The sequence below is a fragment of the Melanotaenia boesemani genome, unplaced genomic scaffold (assembly GCF_017639745.1).
Source record: "Melanotaenia boesemani isolate fMelBoe1 unplaced genomic scaffold, fMelBoe1.pri scaffold_109_ctg1, whole genome shotgun sequence".
Lineage (NCBI taxonomy): Eukaryota > Metazoa > Chordata > Actinopteri > Atheriniformes > Melanotaeniidae > Melanotaenia > Melanotaenia boesemani.
This window is the reverse complement of record NW_024580594.1, coordinates 56478-74487: the sequence shown is the minus strand read 5'-3', so window position 1 is coordinate 74487 and position 18010 is coordinate 56478. Positions and strand designations below refer to the sequence as shown.

Genomic DNA, 18010 nt, shown 5'->3' with positions numbered 1-18010 from the left:
TTTCTATTTGAGACCGCATCCAGCCGAGGGATTTCTTCTGACTCCAAGGCCGCTCTGGAGTCGAAGAAGGTAAGAAATGTAATTGTCCTTAAGATTTGTGTATTTTTATATGCGTGTGTGTGTATATGTGTATATATATGTATACATGTATCATATATATGTATCATCTCTGAAGATGTGTTTTTGCAATTTCTGTCTTGAGGTCGGGGCAACGTCCAGGCATCCGGTCCCTTCTGGCCGCACTGACGAGAGGACGGTGAGTACCATTTACATGAACAATATCTGTAAAGTATATATTATTTGTTAATTAAGGAAAAAACACATTTTTCATGTATTTAGGGCAGGGGTGGCCAACGTCGGTCCTCAAGAGCCACAATCCTGCAGGTTTTCCTACATCCCTGCACCAACACACCTGACTCAAATTAAATGAATCCTACAGCCTAAAAGGATCTGCACAATGACTCATTAGTTTAAGTCAGGTGTGTCGGTGCAGGGATGCATGTAAAACCTGCAGGATTGTGGCTCTCGAGGACCGACGTTGGCCACCCCTGATTGCTAAATTGTTTTAAAGTATCAATTTTGCACATACTCAGCATGACAGAGAACAAATGTCAGTGCACAGACAGCAGTTTATTACACATGACAGTGATTAGAGCCCATTGCATGTTGATATCCTTTATGGTTAGGTTGAGACAACACAGAGCCCGGGTGTGTTGTCTTCTACTGATGAAGATGAGGCAACTACTGCGAAGGTAAGTGAGGTGAGTATGGGTAATGTTGATGTTGTTAGGGGTTCAGTTCACCAGGGGCACAGTCGGTTTAGGAATCCGGGAGTTCAGTGTATGGCGATAGGGTTGGTTAGTTTGGCCAGACATATGGTGTCTAGTGTGTTCAATTGGAAGACAGAAGATTTAGATTTAGCTCTGTGGTTAGGAGATCAGCTCTATACACATCTGAAGGACCATGGTCTAATTCCTCCAGGAGAAGACTTTTTGATGATCCCAGAGTTGCCGAAAGAGCACGTTTTATACTGGCAGAACTTTAAGTTTTCGTTCCCTGAGACTGTCAGTGGTGATGTCACTGTGACTGAAGGAGAGTTCATTGAGTGTGGAGCATTTGTGACTCTAGAAAATGGGCTGGAAAGGATGTTATCTCAGTACCAGACATGTCTTTTGACCTTGTGTTCAAATACATGTGCTGTCATTTCTGCTAGTGGTAGGTTTGCTGTTGTTGATTCTCATTCACGCAGTGCTACTGGCATGGTGGATGTTAATGGTACCTGTTGTGGAAATTTCATATTATTCCCTTTTACTATATTGTGTCTACTGATCCCTCTCGGGGTAAACAGCTTGTTTAAGTTCTTGGTAATTGAGTTTAATACTAAGTAGCCTGTTGCTATCATAAATGTGGATGCATTCTTTAGAACAGTTCACTCTGACCTGTGTGACTTATCTGATACCAGCCAGGCGCCTCAGGATGACCCAGCTGAGCATTCTGCCTTAATGTCACTGGGGTTGTTTACGTGCTCAATAAACTGAAAAAGCTCATTAGGTTTGCTGAAGTGTCTAATCCTGTGTGAGGAACAGACAATCTCTTTGTTTGTATTTCATGATGTGCTGTGACGTGATCATTCTGCTTAAAAGATGCTGCATGTGTGTTTCTTATCAGATTCTGTTCAGATCTCTGTGCTGTCAGACCTCTGAGCAGTCTCTCAGGAATTGCAATTCTATTCTTTCTATTCTTCCTATTCATTCTATTCTTTGTATTTTAATCCTGTGTTCAATAAACTTGTAATCATTCTTCACTTCAGCACCAGACTCCTCATTCCTTGACAGAGTAACTTTTTGCCTCAACAACCTGGTGTCAGAAGTGCTCCTGCGTGGTCAGTTTCGGGTTTTACGACGGGTGTCTGATCAACCTGAGTACGTCTCAGCTTTTGTTTCTGGGGGACTCCTCGTGGATCTCCTTACTGGCCCGCCAGGATCTTGAACATCTTCCAACCTGTCAAGGAAGTCTGGTGAGTGAGAAATTACTCTAGGATTTTAGGTTGCTCTCACGCACACACACATCTCTCCCTTTTTAGAAAAGTAGGAGGACGGGCAGCCGGGGGTTTTGGGAGCTCCGCTTACTAGGAGCAGGCCTGGAAGTCTCATTAGGAGATCTGGGCAGGTTAAAATCCCTTCACAAGGGATTTTGGGAGCTCCGTAGGCTAGAAGCGGGCCTGAAGGTCTCATTAGGAGATCTGGGCAGGTTAAAATCCCTTCACAAGGGTGTGAGTGGGTCTCTCGCTGGAAAGCAGTGAGATAGGGCGGACGGATTAGCCGTTATTCCGTATTCTACAGAGACGTCTGTAGTCTAAGGTGTGGGAATATTCCTCCCCGTGCTTAAGTGTAAACATGGGTAATGTAAGCTCCAAAACACCGGCGACGCCCCGCGGTGAACTCTTTGAGTTCATGGAACGTAAGTATGGGAAGGTGTGTGTGGAAATGTGTGCGGAGTAGATCCAGAATGGTATTTTTCCAGTCTAAGGCTCTTTGAGCCCGGCAGCATTAAAAATAACCAAAGAAGGTTTAGATAGGATGAGGGACAAATTAAAGTCACAGAAATGGGTGAAGGTCTCAGATTGGGACCGCTTAGAAAACATCAGGCGGCTTTAACAAACTGGCTCGCAGAATGTGAGCATCGACAAGAGAAATCAGAACGCCAAAGTTCTTTCAAAACTTACTGAACCTCCACAGACTGACCTGCACCGACCTGACCACAGCCATGATAAGCGAATGACAACCTCTGTTGCTGTGTCTCACTTTTCTCAGCTGAAAACTAACTCATTGTATCCTCTCTACCTGCATGTCCACCATCGGGCCCAAGCGGCCAGAACACCTCATTCCTGTGCCCAGACCTGACGATGCTGGGAGCGTCTCCGGATCCGGACTTGGATTGCCTACCCCCAGTCCCGCCACCTGCCCAAGGCCGAACCACAGCCCGATCCGCAGACCACAGAGGAAAAGAAAAAGTCCAAAGCCCCTCACAAAAGCAGCAGAACCTCCATTGTGACCCTGAGGAAAGATGGCCTGAACTCTGATTCCACCACTCACTCAGTGGCTGGTCCGACTGGGACCCATTCTGGTCTTCCGAACATGGACGGAGACCGAGGTCGCTGAAGATCGCGACCCAATTGCCCCTTTGACCTCTGGGCCAAAGTTTGCTGATGAGTTTCCTTTTTTCTGCTGCTGGAGCTGCTGAGGGGGGACAAAGAGCTGCACCTGGCTGCTATGACAATGTATTCAGCTCTGTCTGGTCCAAACCCAAACGGGGCCAGGCGGCGTGACTTCCCACGTGGACATGGGCGTGGTTCTCGAGGACGTGGCCGCCATCACGACGCATGTCATATCTGCGGACAGCTGGGACACTGGAAGGCTGAGTGTCCGCGTCGCCTGCAAAACGGGGGCCGGCAACATGCCCCTTCAGATTGAAAGGGGGGGTATGGCAGCCAAGGATGGATCACGGGGGACGCTCCACATCTCTGGGTGACGTAACTTACACACACAAAGTTTTGACCCAGTAAATGAAAGCTCTCCTCTCCTTTTCCTCCTGCTCTGCTGCCAGCACACAGACACCCAATGTAAAACAAACTACAGATAACACAACACACACACCCAGCTCCCACACACACACACACACACACCACACACACCCGCTGAAAGTCACAACACTGATGAACACGTGCAGTTTCCCCTCGCTCTGTTGCAATGAAGAGACGCTTGCTGTTTCCTCTGACTTTGACTAAATTAACCATGCTTATCTCTGTGCTCGAAAGCAGATGCTTACCGACGAAGACGTATAGCAGCGAAAATACGCATTTAACGGCTGAGGCCTACAAGATTTTCCCAAACCTACAAGTCGAGGTGTCGGGTAAGACCGTTGAATTCATGGTAGACTCTGGTGCAACTAGATCAGTTGAGGGCTTCTGAGTTTCCTGTGCCGCTTAAGATGTCTGGTAATTTTGTGCATTCAATCTCTGCGTCTGGGACCACCGTGAAAGAAATGGTTGACCGCACCCCTTGGGTGTAATTTACTCTTGGGGTGTAAATTTAAACATTTATTTCTGCTGTCTGAAGTTGGTCCGGTCAACCTTTTTGGGTCGAGATTTGATGTGTCGGTTAAACATTTGTCTTACATCTTCTCCTGATGGAGTGAAAGTTATGGCCAACCCTGACTCCGTCATCACAGCATGGACACACCCCCTGGGAAATCCTGTGTGCTATTGTTGGGAGTTCCCGAGCCAAATTTTTTCTGCAGCAGCTGACTGAGGTAAAATCTTTCCCCCTCTGTCTCCAGCCCTGCTCAGAACTGTGTGTGCATTGCTAACATCTCACGGGAACCCGATGAGAGATTTGAAACACAATGGTTTAATCATTCTCCAGAAACTTTAAAGGTGTCATCTGTAAAGTGGAATGAGCACGTGGCTGCAGCTGTGCTCAGTCTGACAGAAGAACAGAAGGGATGCTTCCTGCTTCCGCATCCCGCATGCTCCTCCCTACAGCTATGTGAGTGAAATGGGTAATGCATGTATGTGAGCCGGCTGGTGTAAATGTGTGTGACTCTGAGTCTGTGTGGCTGCAGGGTGATGGATGTGTGTGACTGATGACGTCAGCGTGTTGTTGAGTGTGTGTGAGAAGGCTGAAGACTGGAGTTCTCTCCCTCTTGAACCTGCAGTGATGTTTTTCTTCTGCTGCGAATCCAGCTTGAAGGACACCCCCCTTTACCCCGTCTAACCGCTGACCCAGGATCTGATAAGATGGTTTCTCTCAGTCCTACAGCTGAAGCAGTGAGAGTGAGTAAAACCTTTTTCTGCCAGAGGGTTAAAGGCCCCAAACACCGAATGGCAGTTTTCCTGCTTGGTTCTGTGTGGTGATGCGAACTGCAACTTCCCTGATTTCCTGTCAACTTTAAGTGTGTGCGTAATTCGCACCAAAACTGCTCGTGTGTCTCTGGGTCCTGATTATTTTATTTTTGCTCACAGTTGGGTTAAGTTAAGGTTTTGAATATCTTGGTACCTATAATTTATAATAAACCAGAAACAGCTTCCATTTTGCTCTTAAAAAGGCTGCATAATAACTTTGAGCCGTGGTCTCATGTGTGAACATAACATGCTGCATTTAGGGGTTATTAGCAGCCACATCCACATATACTGGAATCATTTTCTTTGGTATTGCTATATCATGGCTCATTGCTAAGTTAAAATGGATAACATGGCTCTTTGAGATCAAGGTCTCAAACATCTATAAAAAAGGGAAAATACGTGCTATTTTTACTTTAAAGAATGAACACTGAAGGCCTGATCTATGTTTCAACCAAGCAAACTAAAGATCTGAAATCTGTCTAAAAACAAATAAATGAATCCCGGGCATTTTGAGAAAATGTTGATTAATAAATGGGAATAAAAAAAAAAATAAAGTAAAGTTAAGGAGCTCCTCCTTTAACGGTCACCAAATAACCAGATGGAAATTAGTTAAAGTAAAAGAAAGGAAAGTTTAAAACTAGCTCCACAAACCTACGTTAATATAGATAAAATAGTTTTTTGGGGTTGTTGTTGCTGTTTGAAATAACATGGGAAGGTGCACTGTAAGAACTAATACAGAGATGTACCTGGAGAAAAATACAAACTATTTCATAATAATCTGAGATCCATGGATGTTTTAAAATGATTCTCTTGGAAAATAAAATAAAGAAATTGTAAAAGAACAAAAGAAAAAAGCTGCTCGAGCAAAATTTGGCTGATGATGGACACATAATTAAAAGCAATTTAACTTGATTTAATGTCCTTATCATCTCGGAGTTTATTAAATTGATTAAGAAAACTCCAGCAGACTTCATGTCTTTCCAAAACTATGTTATATTGGCCTTTATGGATCCTCCTACATGCAGGGAAAATCTACCTGCTCTGATTTGGCTTTTCTGCAGAACGAGTGACGTAACTGACAAAGTTCTGACTGACCTGAACGAACTGACGGACTTTACTCGACCTTTTCCTTCCAGCAGGATTTTCTCCAGGATGCTGCTCTGCTTCCACACAGGGATGGTTGCAGTGTTTCATAATGCTGCTACTCTGATGTTATTAACCAGAAACACCTTTATTTTCCTGAAAAGCAGGACTGATGATGTGGATCTATCTACAGGAAAAGACGTCTATACTAAATCGCTTTTGAATATGTGTGTGTACGTTTTGAAAAATCAAACATGATTTTGACACTTATGACATTCTGGGATAAACTTTTACAGGAAGGATATTATCACCATGGATACGGGTGTATGTGCTGTTTTAATTCATCTTATCATACTGCTGATGATGCGGCTTTCACAGGGGTGATACCGGAGCAGAGGCCTTCAGGATCCAGTCGTATAGTCTGGTCATTTCATAATAACTTGTTTTTTCTAGATTACAGGAACAAGCAGATGTTGTAATGGAAAATATCTGATGTGTTTATGTTGGTTATGTGCATGTATGACACTGTCCTGGGTTTGAGGGAATGTTGATGTGTTTTAGAATGTTTGTTTTGTCCACATCTTTCTCTCCTAATGCTGGTTGCTATGGCGACGCAGTTACCGTTCTAAAAACCGGACGGTAAGCTGGTTTTGGACGTGTCTCGGGTTGCTGACCTTAGCAGGCACCGTTACTCCTGTCTGTCTCACTCCGCCGTCTCTCGCTTGATGTCTCCCTTCTTCTCCTCCTCGCTCCCTCTCTCCTCTGCTCTCTGTTCCTCTCCCTTCACATCCTCTGCTTTGCATGCTGACGGCTCTCTACCTCCTCCTGACCTGCAGGAGGATGTGTAACCGGACAAGGTTGAACCTCAGTCCATTTCAGGTTCTCTCTAGCAGGCCTCCTGGTCTTGGAACTGAGCCGGCCCAACCTGGAATCGTCATTGGTGAGGATTTAGTGTTGATTTATTGTGAAACCATTTCCTTGTGCTTTCTGAGGCTTCACAGGATCAGCAGCTCTCCCACAACCAGCTGCAATGGGTTTCACACACTGATGCAGAATGGCTGGATTGTAGTTTGTTCGTGACGTGTTTCCACGTCCTGCGGAAACCGTGTGCCATTCGATCCGTCCCGGAGACTGGGTCCTGACTAAGAACCTCAAAAGGATGCACTGTGGGTCCCAGCGGTTCTGTGGACCCCTTCCAGGCTGGTGCCCATTCCATCGGAGTCCAGGGACACGTCCGGTGCCCCCCCGAGGGTGCAGCTGTATCGCCTGGCCCTTAGCCTGAGAAGGAGCCTAGCAACTGGACGTCGTGGCCCCGGACAGAGCGGGTGAGCCTAGCAACTGGACGTCGTGGCCCCGGACAGAACGGGTGAGCCTAGCAACACAACTGGATTTTCCTGGCTCCTTCTGACCTGAGCCCACCAGTGATCTGCCTGTTTGCTGCTTGCTCACCTTTTTCCTGCCTAAAGGTGTGCAGTTCATTTCCCCTGTGGGAAAAAGGAATGGAACCCTGGATGCGTCAACACCATCTCCCACCTGCACATTTGGTGGTGTTTCAGTGCAGAGGTTGGTGTCTGCCTCTGTTTGTTTTAGCAGCACTGTTTTCGCTGCTGTACATGCTGTCTGCTCTGACAGCAGGAGTTTCACCTGTTCCCTCCTTCACCTTCACCTGGTACGTTTTCAGTTCCTGAGTTACACAGACTGCGACGCCATGTCATCAATCATCATGACGAACATGACAACTTGTGGTATGCACTTGCTAAGCAGACCACAACCAAAGTGTTTAATAGCACATGTTACGTGTGTTCTCTGATCCCTCATGCCACACCGACTGGAGACTGGAGAGCAGCTGGTGCTATCCTTCCTGGCTGCCAGATCAGTGGGTAAATCTAACAGTACACATTTTCTCAATGCTTCTTTGCTTCTGAAGTTTTGTCCATGGATGCATGATTTTTCATTTCAGTCTATTAGGTTTCACAGAGACTTCTCCAGCAAGACTGATCACCTGATTTCTAAGTCTGTGATGCCTTCTCGTTCTGTACATGCAGTGGCCGCCCCGTTGTGTTTTGAGATGCCTTGGTTTGATGTGTATATGCTTTTAGGTGTAAGCAGTACCTGTAATCACACCATCCTTGCTTCATGTGGGTTTTTTTTTTTACTGCTGGATAGACCTCCCTGTAAGGATCCTAATTTTACATTGTGTGCAGGAGGGAGTAATGTTAAGTTGTCCTGGTTTGTCCCTATTTAACTCTTCTATCTCCATCTTCTATCTCTTCTATCTCCATCTTCTATCTCTTCTATCTCCATCTTTTATCTCTTCTATCTCCATCTTCTATCTCTTTTTATCTCCATCTTCTATCTCTTCTATCTCCATCTCCTGAGGGTTATAGTTGTCCAACTAATGTGGGTTGGGTTTGCAGTTCAAAGTCCTTTTTGTATCTGCCTAGAAATTGGTGTGGTAGACGCTATCTATCTTATCTCATCCCTCACCTCCGTGTGTTGTCAGATCTCTAAGGGGTTCTCGCTCCTCCTCATATGACTACAAGGGCTCGTATCTCCATCACTAACTCAGTGCTTGGGGGTGTTTTTTTTTTCCACACTATGGTACAGTTAACAATGCTTTTCAAATGGACGCATTAGCTGTAGAGTTAGAAAGTCTCACTTTTCTAAAACTAAGGGGTTCGACGTGTTAGATTACATTAGATGAGATAAACTTTATTGATCCCACGGACGGGAAATTCACTTATTACAGCAGCATTAAAAAGTGAAAGAAAAAAAGAAAGAATAAATAGATAAACTTAAGAGTTAAATATAACACAATAAACATAAAAAAACAATAACAGAATAAGGTGACGGTATAAATGACTGTGTAAACAGTGTAAACAGACTACAACATGACAGCCTGGTTCAGGGGTTACAGATTGGTGTAGAGTCTGACAGCAGTTGGGATGAAGGACCTGCGGAGCCTCTTTCTTACACCGTGGGTGTAACAGTCTGCTGCTGAAGGACCTGAGTTAAAGGCCTCCGGGTCATGGACCCTGCAGAATAGGATGGCTCTGGATTTTCTCTTAGCTGAAAGGGGGGACCTGCAAGGTTGTAGGAGACGAGTGTTGTACATTCATTCCTGATGTGTCTACAAATCTGTCTTCTGTTCATGTCACCTTAGAGATCTGTTATCTGGGATGGAGGCTCAGGATAGCTCTGATTTTTCTTCTAAATTATGGTCTTGGTTTCAGTTAGGGGGCTGGTGGCGTATCTTGCTCGCAGTTTTAGGGCCTATTTTTGCTGTTCTGATTACCTGCTGGCTTGTGGTGACTGTCGTCCCCCGGTGCCTCAAGGTTATGATAACATCTGCATTTCCTGGTCATTCCATCCAGATGTTTGTTAGTGCTCAGGGCGATTTTTCTAACACCCCCTTAGACTTCCTGGTTTCTCCACCCGCTTAGCCTCCCCGGATCTGTTATGATGATACTGGTCTTCCGCTTGATTTTTCTAGTGATGATGAAGTTTAGATTGTGTGGATTGTTCTCTGTTTAGTCATCTTAGTTTGCTCTTCTTCTCATTCATATGTATTCTGATGTGTTTTTTTGTTTTTTGCTGGAAATCACATGTGTCGAATTGAGGGTGGGTTTTATTTCCCCATTCAGAGTTATGATGGAGTTTCTCGAATCCTCGTGATTTTCAACTTCTGATGTTTTGTCTGAATGTATATTGGGAAAATGGTGAGTTGATTTGCTTGTTGAATATAATCATTAAGGGTGTTTTTTACTACAAATACATTACTTTTATTACTTTTATCTTTTATGGGTTTTCTGTTTTTTTGGTTTTTTTGTTTCTTCTGTCTTCCCATTGTTTTTCTGTTTTCAATTGTTTTTTTCTTTGTTTTTATGTGTTCATTAGCGGGTTGATGACACCGTAAGAGTTTTGGGTTCACTAGCTGATTGTGGGGTTCTCATTTTTATCCACTGTGCATCTCTGCCTCGGTGGTTCTCCTTGTTTGATGCATTTTTGTGTTTTTTCTTTTATGCTTTAATCTTATGAAATTTTCTTTTCTGGTGTGATCAATATGAAATGGGTTTCATTATGATCAAAAGAGGGGAATTGTTGTGGAAATTTCATATTATTCCCTTTTACTATATTGTGTCTACTGATCCCTCTCGGGGTAAACAGCTTGTTTAAGTTCTTGGTAATTGAGTTTAATACTAAGTAGCCTGTTGCTATCATAAATGTGGATGCATTCTTTAGAACAGTTCACTCTGACCTGTGTGACTTATCTGATACCAGCCAGGCGCCTCAGGATGACCCAGCTGAGCATTCTGCCTTAATGTCACTGGGGTTGTTTACGTGCTCAATAAACTGAAAAAGCTCATTAGGTTTGCTGAAGTGTCTAATCCTGTGTGAGGAACAGACAGTCTCTTTGTTTGTATTTCATGATGTGCTGTGACGTGATCATTCTGCTTAAAAGATGCTGCATGTGTGTTTCTTATCAGATTCTGTTCAGACCTCTGTGCTGTCAGACCTCTGAGCAGTCTCTCAGGAATTGCAATTCTATTCTTTCTATTCTTCCTATTCATTCTATTCTTTGTATTTTAATCCTGTGTTCAATAAACTTGTAATCATTCTTCACTTCAGCACCAGACTCCTCGTTCCTTGACAGAGTAACTTTTTGCCTCAACATACCAGTGTAGTTTTGTACTTTGGTTCCATTAGGGAAGTGTTTGATCACTTTAGTTGTTTGGCAGTGATGTTTGGTGGTAGTAGCAAGCCTTTTGAAATAAATGGTGTTGATGTGAGTAGGGAGTGTGAATCTGATGATGGCAATAAGCAACGTGTAAAACGTCAGCTGTCAGCAGATTGTGATGAAGTTGGCCTTTCCAGCCCATCTAAACATACACCAAAGAAAGGCCGTATTAATGTTTCGCGGGTTATTTCAGATGAAGAGTTTGCTGTTGAGGAACAGGTTTTGGTAAGTCGGCAGGTTAGTTCAGATGTGGAAGTAGTCAGTGAAGGACATGAAAAGCTTATGTTTAACCCTCTCTGTGAAAATACTTGTCAAAGTTTGTGTACCAAATTAAATATAGAGCATGAAAGTGTAAATAGCTCTGCCTCTAGTCGTGTCGGCGAATTAGGCGTTCCGTGCCAAAATAGAGACATAGTTGCTGATGGTAGCTGCTATTTTAGGGCCGTTTCTCAGGCAGTGAGTGGCACACAAAAGCATCACATCAAAATTAGGAGAGCGGTTGTTAAATATTTAGTGAAAAATAATTTGAAATATCAAAGTAGTTTGAGAGAAGGTTATTCCTCTGTGGCAGATTATGTAGACAAATCAAAAATGCGTTACGTTAGCAGCTGGGCGACAGAATTAGAAATACAAGCCACAGCAGATTTATTAGGTATTGATGTGTTTACATTTATTGGTGGTCGTTGGCTAAAGTATGGATGCAGTAGCAGTTGTGTGTCAGAAAAATCCATTTATTTAGAAAACTGCCGTGGTAGTCATTATGAAACTGTAGTTTGCGTTAAAGAACCCAAACTAGAAAGTTGTTACGAGTACTGTAAAGTAAATTTTTCAGAAGCGTGTCGTACTAGATTGTCAGGCAAAGATTTAATTAGAGATGTTTCATCCGAAAGTGACACATCAGTTTGCAAAAAGGACATAGAGCGCGACAGAGGTTTATATATTTCTAAATATGATAAAGTAATGAGAAGAACCCAAATTCGGCATATAAATAAAATAAAATATGCAATAGATGCACATCACCGACAAAACCTGAAGAAGCAAAGGAATATAAAATATGCACTAGATGCGCGTCACCGTGAAAATGTGAAAGACCGTAGAAAAATAAGTTATGCACTAGATGTGCGTCATCGTGAAAATGAAAAAGGCAGAAGCAAAGTAAGATATGCAAAAGATGCGCGTCATCGTGAAAATGTTAAAGACCAAAGTAAAATAAAATATGCAAAAGATGCGCGTCACAGACAAATAGTGAAAAGAGTTGTGAAATTAAAGAGGCAAGAAATTAAAGAAAAAGACAAAACACAGAATATTGAGTTCTTCACTGAGAGGTTTTTAAACAAAGTTGAACATGGTCCTGAGTATATCTGTTGTGTGTGTTTCAGGCTGTTGTTTCCACATCAGGTGTTGAGCTGTAGAAAGGATGCTTATAACAAGACTGCGGCCATAGCTTCTTTGGCAGATAGGTGTATTAGAATTGACTATTTACATGAATGTAGGGAGGATTGTGTTCAGCCGTGTCAGATAATGGCTTCAAGTAGAGGGCATCTTTGGATTTGTTACACTTGTCATCATAAAATTTTACATGAGCAAATGCCTGCTGAAAGTGTAACAAATAATTTGGTAGTAGATTCAGTTCCCCCAGAATTGTCCTGTTTGAATAGGTTAGAACAACATTTGATTGCTTTAAATAATCCGTTCATGAAAATGCTTGCATTACCCAAAGGTGGCCAAAATGGAGTTCATGGACCAGTAACCTGCGTTCCATCCAACGTAGTTCAAACATCTAAAATGTTGCCCCGATCAAATATGGAGGGCTCTTTATTGGCAGTAAAATTAAAACGTAAGTTAACTTATAAAGGCCATTATCAGTATGAGTTTGTGGATACAATGCATATTAGGCAAGCTTTAGGGTTTTTAAAGCAATCAAATAAGTTTTATAAAGACATAGATTTTAATGAGGAATGGGTTAATGAGTTGTGTGTCTTAGAGCAACCTGAGGATGAAGAGAAGGACAATGCAGAAGTAGTTGAGAGTACTGGGGATGATGTTGAAGATGATGAGTTGCTGCATGATCGACAGCAACATTGCATGTTTTCAGATACGTGTCTGATGCCTGTAGATATTGGTCAGGAAGTTCTAGATCAGTATTTTGACAGTATAGTTAATGTTGCACCAGCTGAGGGTAATAATCCAGTTAAGTTGTTGACAGATCGAGAAAATGAAGCAAGGTGTTTCCCAGTGTTGTTTCCTCGAGGTCGTAATATGTATCATGAAAGCCGTGTATATAATTTGTCGTTGTGCCGTTATTTTAATAACCGAATTTTACATGCGGATAGAAGGTTTGCTCAGAATGTAGAGTATATTTTCTTTGCTCAGTACATGTCTGAGGTAGAGCAGGTTGTTTCCAAAGTAAGTATAGCATTAAGAAAAGGTAAAGGAGGTGAGGTGAGCGTAGAAAAGGAGGAGTCCTTGAAGCAGTTGTTGGATGTAGATGACGGTTTCAGATTTCTTAAGCCGATTAGAGGGACTCCAGCATTTTGGCAGGGAGTACAGAAAGACCTGATGGCTTGTGTTCGGCAACTTGGGATTCCCACACGGTTTTGTTCATTCTCTTCCGCGGATCTGAGATGGCAAAACCTTCTTAAAACAATTTTAAAACAGGAAGGTCGAACACAGACGTTTGAAGACTTAGAGTGGACTGATAGATGCGATCTGTTGCGTCGTAATCCTGTCACTGCCGCCAGAATGTTTGATTTCCCCTGGCACTGTTTTTTGAAGGAGGTCCTTATGTCTCCTTCAAATCCCATAGGAAAAATAATTGATTACTTTTATCGGGTGGAGTTTCAGTGTCGCGGGAGTCCTCATGTGCACTGTCTTTTCTGGATTGAAAATGCGCCTAAAATTAATACTAACAAAGACGAAGAAGTGGTAGCTTTTATTGATAAGTACGTAACATGTGAGCTACCAGCACAGGATGAGACGTTATTGGAGATGGTCACATCTGTGCAGCAACATTCAAAGAGGCATTCAAAAAGCTGTAAGAAAGGTGGCACTGAATGTCGCTTTAATTTTCCCAGACCAGTGTCAGGTAGGACATTTCTTGTTAATGTTCATTTGAAACCAGATTGTGATAAATGTAAGAATAGGTTCGATCAAAAATACGAAGGAAAACAGTGCACATGTGGAAATGAGTACTACTATAATCTGCTAAAGGTTGATAAGGATTTGGCAGTACGCACTCTGGAGTCAGTGAAAAAGGCGTTAAAAGATGAGAACAAGACGTTTAATAGTTTAGATGAGTTGTTTCATAGTTTAAATATCAATCAGCAAATATTTGAAATATGTTACAAACGTCTAAATATGAATAAAACCCAAATTGTATATAAAAGAGACATTAACGAAGCATGGATTAATCCATATAACAAGTCTCTATTAAAATGCTGGAATGCAAATTTAGATATTCAATTTGTGACAGACGCGTACGCCGTTATAGTTTATATTATTTCATACATTAGCAAATCAGAAAAAGAGGTAGGATTGTTGCTTAGTAAAGCTCATAAAGAAGCAACAAAAGATGACAATGTCAGTGCAAAAGAGGCACTGAAACAAATTGGCAGCGTAGTCGCGACGTGTCTGCTCAAGAAGCAGTTTATAGATTAACCGGAATGCATTTGAAGGAGAATTCGCGTAAAGTAGAGTTTATACCAACAGGGGACAAAATAGTTAAAATGAGTAAACCGATTAGTGTTATCCAAGAATGTGGGCTAACAGGAGATGATGTGTGGATGGTTAGTGTCGTAGATCGTTATAGAAGTAGGCCTAATAATAGCACTTTTAATGACATGTGCATAGCAACGTTTGTGTCAGAATATCGTCTTTTAAACCGAAATGAAAAATCAAAGAATGCGATTCAATTGCAAAGGGGATTAGGATTAATTCTTAAAAGAACACGAACAAAACCCGCTGTAGTTCGTTATGCGCGCTTTTCAAAAACAAAAAACCCCGAATTATATTTTAAAAGCCAGTTACAGTTGTTTTTGCCGTACCGCGTAGAAGATGACTTAAAAGCTGCTGATTGCGAAACATTTGAACAATTTTATGAAAATGGTTCCGTGATCTTTAGTGATGGATCAGAACACACCGTGAAATCTGTCGTCGATACGAATAGGAACAAATTTGAGGTAGAAGATTCAGAAGAATTCGAAGAGTTGCAAAAGAAACTTGAAAATGAGGGTGGCCCTGAAGTTGCCTGGGGAAATCTGTGCCCCGAAAAAGAAGTAGAGCGTTTAGAGTGTGAAGAAGAAATTAGAGAAAAAGAACAGACACCTGCGGAAGATGCAGAAGAAATAGGTCGGGAACTTGTAGACAACATTCCAGATTTGGCTGTTAGGAATGATCAGGTGTGTCAATTAGAAAAGAATAATAATGTAATGAGTAGGCGTGAGGGCTTAGAATTAATTAGATCTCTGAATGAGATGCAGCTGTCAGTCTTCTATAAAATCCGTAACTGGTGTTTGGATAAAGTCAATGGTAGAAACCCAGAACCCCTCCATGTGTTTATATCTGGAGGAGCTGGAGTTGGAAAGAGCTACCTAGTTAAAGCGATTCAGTACGAGGCCACAAGGTTATTGTCACCAACTTGTCAGAATCCAGATAACATTTGTGTTTTATTAACGGCTCCGACCGGAATAGCTGCTTATAATTTAAAGGCAGCGACTATCCACAGTACATTTGGCATTGGCAAAGACGTGAGACTACCTTACACACCTTTGAGTGAGGAAAAGCTCAATTCTTTGCGTGTTAAATATAGTGATTTGCAGATAGTCATAATTGATGAAATCTCCATGGTCAATCATAATCTATTGGCTTATGTCCATGGCAGGTTAAGACAAATCAAACAAACTGGTGACTATAACCCTTTCGGTAATGTCAGCATAATCGCGGTCGGAGATTTTTATCAGTTGCCCCCAGTAAAAGGAAAAGCGTTGTATGTACAAGATGTACAAATGAACTTGTGGTCTAGTTTATTTCATCTTGTGGAGTTAAAAACAATCGTTAGGCAAAAAGATGAAGAGTTTGCGCAAATATTAAATAGAATGCGAACGCATAGAAAAGGTACGCCAATGTTAGCTGACGATATAAACGTCTTAAAACGGTGTGAAACAGGTGAAGAGAGCACAGCCTTGCACATCTTTGCTACAAATTCCCAGGTTGATGAATATAATGAGGAACAGTTAATGAGCATATGTCCTGACTACATAGTTATAACTGCACAGGACTTTGGTTATAATAAAAAAACTGGTAAATTAGAGTTAAAGCCAGATCATCATATTAGGGCCAAGAAAACAGCTTTACAAAAAGAGCTGTTATTGGGTAAAAATGCTCGAGTCATGTTGTCTCAAAACATCGATGTAAATGACGGTTTAGTAAATGGTGTATGTGGCACAGTGATATACATAGAAGAGCCTGATAAGAATATGTTTCCTCCCAGAGTATATGTAAAATTTGATGATGATAAGGTAGGCATAAAGAAGAAGAAACAAAGCATTTACCCATCAGCAGAGTTAATAGGTTCAGTACCAATTGAACCTCAGGAAGAGAGAGCCAATAAAAAAGGCCTGAGACGACAGTTTCCTTTAAAGTTAGCTTGGGCCTGTACTGTACACAAAGTACAGGGCCTTACAGTAGATAATGCTGTTGTCTCTTTAGCTAAGGTCTTTGCACCAGGACAGGCATATGTGGCATTAAGTAGAGTTAGAAGCCTGTCTGGTTTAATTATTCAGGACTTTAAAGAGAAGGCTGTTTATTGTAATGCCAACATTGAACAGGTGATTGCTAATATGCCACCATTTATAACTGAAAGCGACACAGTAATAAAAGAGGGTTTTAGAGTATTTCTAATGAATGTTCAAAGTTTAAATCACCATGTCTCAGATTTGGCCCACTGTGCACAGCATTTGCAGCCTAACTGTATTGCTGTGACAGAGACATGGATACCTGCTGATGTTAGCTTAGATTCTGTAGAAATCACTGGTTATAGGTTTAGTAATGCCCCACGTAGTTTAGCCTATCATAGCGATAATCCAGTGTTAATTTCCCTTAAAGGCCAACAACATGGTGGCGTTGGCATGTACTGTGACAGTAATGTAGAATTTGAAAGTGTCACAGTTGCAGGTTTAAATATTGAGTGTTTAGCTGTAAAATGTGTCACATACAACATTTTAATAGCAGCCATTTACAGGCCACCATCATATCCTGTGTCTCTCTTTTTCAGGCATTTTGAGGAATTGTTAAATGTGTTAGAGTCACAAAGTGGAACCATTGTTGTTTTGGGCAATTTCAATGAGGACATTTTGAAGTCCTCAACAATTTGTCAGAAAATGACAGACAGAGGATATGAGCAACATGTGTCGACAGCCACTACAGAGAAAGGCACCTTAATTGATCATGTTTACGTAAAAAATAGTAATTATAGAGTAGAAGCGCTAGTGGTGCCTACATATTTTAGTGATCACGAGGGCATTATGTGTTCTTTTAAGTAAGACAGCCCAAATGCTTAAAACTTAATTTTACATTTTTTAAAAGAAATGTAATTGAAATGTATTAAATGTGCTGTTCTTCATCTGAGTTCCCTGTTTTGAATAATTTGTATGTAGTCAGTAAATTTTGTCCCCTGTTGATATCCTTTACACCAGTACAACGTAAGTCCCGCCACCCGATGTCGCCATGACAACAGGTGTTGTAATGCGTTAAGGACCCAAAGTGTATGAATCCTGTCAAGTTTGGTGCAGTTCCCATTTATTCCTGTGGAGATATTAGCAAACCGTGTTTCATGGCGAGAAGGCTTTTTCCGTCGGTTGCCTCGGTTACACGCTTTCTCCTATTAGAAAGATTTGAGGAGCGTTTGGTCCCCAACTTGTCAGGAAGCTTCCCACCAAGTTTGGAGTCAGTCGCACGAATCCCCTCAGACTAGTTTGTTGAAATGGCAGTGAAATCCAAGATGGCGGCCACCCCGTTGCCATGGCAACAGGTGTTCGATTGACTTCTTTGCTGGACTTGGGGTGTGACATGTATGAATACTGTTAAGTTTGGTGCAGATCCCACGTATTTGCATGGAGATATGAGCAAACCGTGTTTAATGGCGAGGTCTTTTTCCGTCAGTTTCCACGGTAACACGCTTTCTGCTATTAGAAAGATTTGAGGAGCGTTTGGTCCCCAACTTGTCAGGAAGGTCCCCACCGAGTTTGGAGTCGGTCGGACCATTCCCCTCAGACTAGTTCGTTCAAATG

The 18010-nt window shown here is 42.1% G+C and overlaps 1 long non-coding RNA gene across 1 annotated transcript; it reads left to right on the top strand.

Moving 5' to 3' along the window:
- The first annotated feature begins 13 nt into the window (after positions 1-13).
- On the top strand, positions 14-1123 carry LOC121636122. The gene is made up of 3 exons (XR_006009640.1): positions 14-69; positions 203-256; positions 687-1123. It is a non-coding gene; the product is annotated as an uncharacterized LOC121636122 (long non-coding RNA).
- Positions 1124-18010: the final 16887 nt, after the last annotated feature.